The sequence below is a fragment of the Sycon ciliatum genome, chromosome 3 (assembly GCF_964019385.1).
Source record: "Sycon ciliatum chromosome 3, ocSycCili1.1, whole genome shotgun sequence".
Lineage (NCBI taxonomy): Eukaryota > Metazoa > Porifera > Calcarea > Leucosolenida > Sycettidae > Sycon > Sycon ciliatum.
The window spans coordinates 4,402,638-4,408,703 of record NC_088645.1 but is presented as its reverse complement, the minus strand read 5'-3'; the positions used below and the strand labels follow the sequence as shown (position 1 = coordinate 4,408,703).

The following is a 6,066-nucleotide window of genomic DNA, read 5'->3' as shown; positions in this document are numbered from 1 at the left end:
GAGTCAAGGGGAGTTTCGTTTTGAAAAATATTGATATGAGAGACATCAAGGCACTCTTGCTGTCAAGTCAATCTATTTTTCGTTCAGGGGGGTGGGGGAGGGTCCTAACTAGACTTTTTCGTTTCGTGAAAATTATTGATAATGCCGGATGGCCCCTTGCACACTACATAGAAAATCCCATTTTTGTTGCGTTCCTGTAAAAGTTACCATGCAAACGGTCTGCTTTTCGCTGGAAGCCTAAAATGTTGCGCAAACGTATTCAGCAAACTCCAGACGGGTATACAAAGGCGCGTTTATGTTTTATTTGCATTTCTGGACTGTTTTTTTATTCTTCGGAAAACACTGAATTGAGACAAATATATGACGCCATGCTAGACTAATGACTATGTGGAAGGTAATACCGCAGTAATGAGAGTTCACATAATAATAGCAGCAATTCATCATGTATCGTGTTTCAAGACTGTGTTCGAAACTTCATAGCAGTTTCTCCAACTGCAAGAATCGTGCAATATTGTAGGGAGAGTCGGCTACAGCTTGACTGACGGATGAAGACGACTGAAGAGCTGCAGAGTGGCGGCTTTGTGCTCTTCCTGGGCAGTCGAAAAGGAAGTGCATTGCATCCTCGACGACGCCAGGGCAGAAGACACAGTGAGGCGAGTCTGCAACTCCAATGCGGTGGAGGTAGCCATTCAGAAGACTACAGTGGCCGGTCATCAGCTGGTTCAGCTTGCAGGACGCTTTCCGTGTCCGAAGGTCACCGAGCTTCTTGGTGTCGAGCAGTGGTGGCGGGTACCGTGTTGCCTTGCGGACTGCAGTCTTGGCGGCTTGCACTGGAAGACGGACGTGACCCTGGGGAACCTGGGTACCAGCCGCAGCCAGACGATCTACTTTGTCATTGAGGAATAAGCCACAGTGACTGCTAACCCAGACAAGGTGGATGCTGGTAACAAGCTGGCTAATGCTCTTGATAGCCTCAAACACAGGAATCGTATCTGGGCTCATACGGTACGGATCGCCGGCAACAGAATCAGTCAACGAACGACTGTCCGTAACGATGATGAGGTCTGGCAGCGAGGGTTGATCATCTGTGTTGGTGAGGCCAGCCGTAAGTAGATCTCCTGCCGCAGAGAGACCGGCCACTGCTGCAGTTACCTCGGCGGTGAAGGAAGTTGCTACCACGCCTGCAGGATCGCTTCCACTGCACACTTCAGAGCGTTGGCCATCAGTGACTTTGATGACAAGATAGCCACTTCCTCCTGTACCCTCATCAGTGACACTACCATCTGTCCAGACTTCATATGACTGAGATTGAGCACAAAGAGAGGAAACCTTGTCCAGGCACTCCAGGGCTGCAGACAACCGGACATGCGGGGGATCATCTCTGCTGCAGTCAGTGATGTGGATCGTCAAGTTCTCCACCTTTGCCCATGGCGGTGGTCGCGAAGGCAGCGGGAGAAATTGCTGAGTAGGCAAAGTCTCCTGGGCTAACTGTTGCCAAGTGGTCTTGTCCTGGCGTATGCGTTGAGGAACCTGAGTGGAGAGAATGGTGCGAGCAGGGGTTGGGGTGCTGTGACGATGAGCAATATTGGCCAAATTCCCAGCCTGGCGTGTGATCTTTGTATGCAGGGACGGAGCACCTGCAACCTCGTAGAGCTTGGTCAGTGGTGTAGAAGGCACACATCCTGTAGCGACGCGCAGGCACTGGTTGTAAGCTGTCTCCAGCAGTCGTTTTCCACTGTTCGTTGTGAGGCCATAGTATGCAGCCGCGCCATATAACCCGGATGATAGTACATACTGGTTGATGAGGCGCGTCGTTGATTGTTGGTCCAAGCCCCACTCCCGACTAGTCGTGGCCTGGATGACTCGCAGACGCTGGTGGATGCGTTGACGGGCAGCTAAACATTGCTCAGAAAAGTTCATGTTGGCATTCACAACGATCCCCAGGAAGCGGGTTGAGGAAGCTGATGGTATAGCAACGTTGTTGAGGAACTGCTGCAAAGACAAGTGTGGAACTCGGTAAGACGTTGAAATAACAACTTGTAGTGACTTTGACGGGTTCAGTGTAATGCAGCTACGGCGACAGAAATCAGAGACGTGGTCCAGCAATTCCTGCATAGTGAGTTGCATAGCTGACACATTCTTGCTTGACACAGCGAGGGCGATGTCATCTGCGTACATGAACGGCATGACGTCCACCTGATGTTGCGACTGTAGTTTGCTTTGCGCCTGTCCTTCCGTGAGACTTCTTGACTTGACTCTTGTCGTCAGCTCTTTTTTCCCTTCGATTTGTTCCTTGTTTTGAGTAGTTGCACGTTGTTTGTTTCCTTCTGTCGCGTTGAAGCTAGTTTGAGAAGATGAAGTTCAGCATGCCGAAAGTTGTGTTCAATGATGAGATGGAGGGGAAGTTGTTCGAGCTGTGGGCACACTACCAGCGGGAGAAAAGTGGAACGATGAAGAAGAGGTCACAGAAGGAGAAAGAGAGATCGCTGAAGACCTCAATCGGTATGCTAGGAGTGTTGGCCTGGACATGGCATTCGATGGGAAGTCGCAGATCCATGTCGAAGTGATAGCATTTCACCAACACTCGACAAACATTTCTGCAGACCAAGCTCGGAGAGAAAAGTTTTAAAAAATTTAAAATTTCCCGCACTATCTCCATGCAGCACCGGTGCGGTGAGGCGGCAGTTGCCATAGAAAAAAGACTTGCTTGAAAGTGACGCATACGCTAAAAAGCAACTTTTTACTTGTACGTAGTGTGCAAGGGGCCTAAGCCAGGATCACATTGTACTTCATCCGTTGTCCTTGCTCATTTGATTTCGCCTATACTTCACCTGACGATAAGGCCACCCTTTGTTAATTCATTGTTTAACGTCCTTTTTTTCGCGAAAAGGTACGCGGGAGGGCGGAAAAAAAACAAAAGCCCATTCCAAAAACTGGAAACCCCAATCAAACATTTTGACCAGTAAAGCATGTGATATATACAATATTTCTGGGTCTAACGGCACTTGCAGGCATAGAACAACACTCTTTGATGGTACATTGGAGCACATGCCTGATGAATCCAACAAAACAGGTACATAGCATGGAGTTAGCATGTCATGAATTCATTACATCTGGATTTTTACAAGGACACACACCGTACGATATTTAAAAGCCAACAAAAAAAGAAAAAGAACACAAGACAAAGGCATGCCCGGGAGGCAAGATTATAAGTTTAAGGTCATGATCGGCACACTGTGAAACTACACAATCATGTATTTACAACTTCGCATATTATTGGTACTACTACTTTCTTGTTTTTTTTTCCGGTCGGAGGCAAAAAGGTACGCGGGCGCGGACGTTAAACAACGAAAAAAGAAAGGGTGGCCTAAGGCTTGAAAGTATGCTAGTGAAACTTTCGAGATGTTGTTCAAGACCCTGAAGTGTGTCCTTCTTCTCATTGTTATTGCATTCTTGTCTCCAGGGAAACTGTTTATTAAAATTATGAGACTGACTGACACAATAGATTTCCTAGACATAATGATAGGTATGGTATTGTTACTGGGGTTGGCTTTACCCTTTTTGCCTCGGAGATATTTATAGGTCAAAGTTCAGTTGCCCTGGGCTGAGGTGGGGACATGGAATTTCCCAGGTGGGTGCTGATCACTGCAGTACATATTTATGTGTGTATGTGTGTTGTTTGTGAGTGTGTGTGCGTGTGTATGTCTGTGTGTGCCTGTGTGTATGTCTGTCTGTCTGTCTCACCATCAAGTATGTAGCCAAACCTGTCACAACAGAGGAAGGTGCTCATCACCAAACACCTGCACCTGTGCCGCTGGCTGGACAGGAACTACATGCCAGACACGTAAGATTCCACCATTGTGAAAAGGAGGCATTTCGTCTGGCTGATCACCCTATGTGACAGCTTCCTACGACTATCCACGCAGAATACAGACCATCCTATTTCGTCACTATTCGCTTGGACGATCTATGCTTCATGACAGTGCTGATTCAATGAATATCCACACGAACTAGCATGCTAGTCCCTACATGCACCTCGCACTCCCTGTATGTGAAATTTTTGACAGGTTATTGTCAGTGCTAATATCACTGCGCACCTACATGTATCGATTGCAGTACATATAGGATGGTTCTGACTGCCTTTATTCCCATGTATCCACGTACATGTATGGTAATGGGTCGAAAAGTGTTTGGAAAATTCGTGGGCAGTTGACTAAAGTAAGGCTGGAAACCTTGTTACTATTGACATATCAAATTTGAAGTTATATTTCTCGCCGGCCAAGCGAGTGAGGCGAGAAATGATTTCTCGCGCAACAAAATTATTTTTCTTGCGAATATGGAATCTGATGTGTTCTCTTTTTGCTTCTGTTCTTTTTGCCTGACTCCTTCAGTCAGTTCAGTTTATGTGTCTCACCAGTGTCCCTACCCTCCCACCCTTCATGTCTGCCCATTTTCTTCCCTTCTTTCTTGGCTGTAGCTATGTTGTGCCTGTTTTTATGCTGCCATGTTGCCACTTGGGGTTATACACCCGGTTTTTCCCTCATTCGTGCGTCCGTCAGCGCGAGGGTTTTTTCCCGGCTGGCTCGGTCCAGAGAAATTAATGTGACGGTCCCAAGTGGTGCTTGTCCTGGCTTATTTATGTTAGGTGAATGTACGCATTCTTTCCTCCTGGGGTCTGTCCCCCTGTTGTTGCTCCTAGTTTTCTTCTGCATTCTGGTTCACATCTGGCTGCGGCCTACTACCCAAACATCTGGCTGCGGCCTACTACCCTCACTCTGTGTGCTCCTGCCTCTGTTGTCTGGGTCCATGTCGTTTTGTCGGTGTATGTGGAGCGAGAATCGTGTGTTCTTTCTACAGAGGAAATAGAGTACCGCTTTAGTACACCCAGCAACTTAGCTGCATACATGTATCTTCGATTTTGTTTGCTGCAGCTGCGTGCAACAGCCCATGTTTGAACGGTGGGAGATGTACTTCACCATTTACATGCACTTGTGCAGCAGGGTATGCTGGGCCTACGTGCAACACTGGTAAGGACAACTACATTGTACATGTATCACACACAGGGTGGTGGAGAAGGGGGGGGGGGGGGGTGGAGGTCGCATCTCACCATGCATTATCAGATCGTGGTGCCCACCAACACTGCTCCTCATTGCGAAGCGTTTGGCTTTCAATTGCATTGCGTCTAATGAATATGCGGACACTTGAAGCAGTAAATAGCACAGTACAACAGTGGAACAAGGATAGTTTCTTGCAGATCTGGGTTTAATGCTGGTATCAGTGCAATCATCAGGCAACGTAAAGATGCTGTGGGCCACGCAAATAGGTCAAAAAAATTTAAATCGACGGGTTCGCGTACCGGGCAGGTCAAGAACAAGGAGTAGTACAAATAGGTCAGCAAGGATAAATGTGGAGGTGGTAGCAGTTCTAGGATGTGGTGCCACGCTTTGGGTGTTGGGTTGCCGCTGGTAGTACGTATGTGTGACAGCTGATATTTTTTAAGCAGTGTGAAAACCATGAAAATGCATGTGGGGGTAAGTGGATGGGGGTAGGTGGGTGAGAAGGGGGGGGGGGGGGGGGCAGGTCTCCGCTCGCCATGAACTAGGCAGTGAGTCCAAAAACGCTCCTCACTGCAAAGCATTTGGCTGTAAATTGCATCGTGTCTAATAAATGTGTGAATATTTCATGGCACGGTACATGCATTTGTAATTCACTACTTTGTGAGTATCAAAAATGGGCGAAGCTAATCTTTCGGAGGAAACTCGGCAATCTTGCATTGTGCCAAGGCTGCAGTTTGTTCCGAGGTAACAGAGACATCAAGACACTATAACCTGTAAAGATAAGAGTGAAGCTAGCCAATCTGATTCTGTTCCATTTCCTGTTCGCAGTGTGTCCGGCAAGAACGTACGGTGTTGGCTGCAAACATTGTCCCTGTCTCAACGGTGGTTCCTGCAATACATTCTCCCTCTCACCGGTAGGTCATTTGCCATCCTGGCTCACAATTAATAACAAACTACACAAGACGAAAAAGCGAACAAGGAACAGACACCAAAAGGTAGGAATTCAATG

General features: G+C 47.5%; 1 protein-coding gene and 1 long non-coding RNA gene across 2 annotated transcripts in view; both read left to right on the top strand.

Annotated features, from left to right (window-relative positions):
- The window catches only part of LOC135811240 (uncharacterized), a 143,902-nt gene that overhangs the window by 49,182 nt on the left and 88,654 nt on the right, over positions 1-6,066 (top strand). The gene's annotated exons all lie outside the window — the stretch shown is intronic.
- LOC135811238 (multiple epidermal growth factor-like domains protein 11) overlaps positions 3,757-6,066 on the top strand; it is a 20,911-nt gene continuing 18,601 nt past the window's right edge. Inside the window, exons 1-3 of the mRNA XM_065324438.1 lie at positions 3,757-3,844; positions 4,932-5,027; positions 5,886-5,971. The gene's annotated coding sequence lies outside the window, so the exon portion shown is untranslated. The remainder of the gene's footprint in view (positions 3,845-4,931; positions 5,028-5,885; positions 5,972-6,066) is intronic.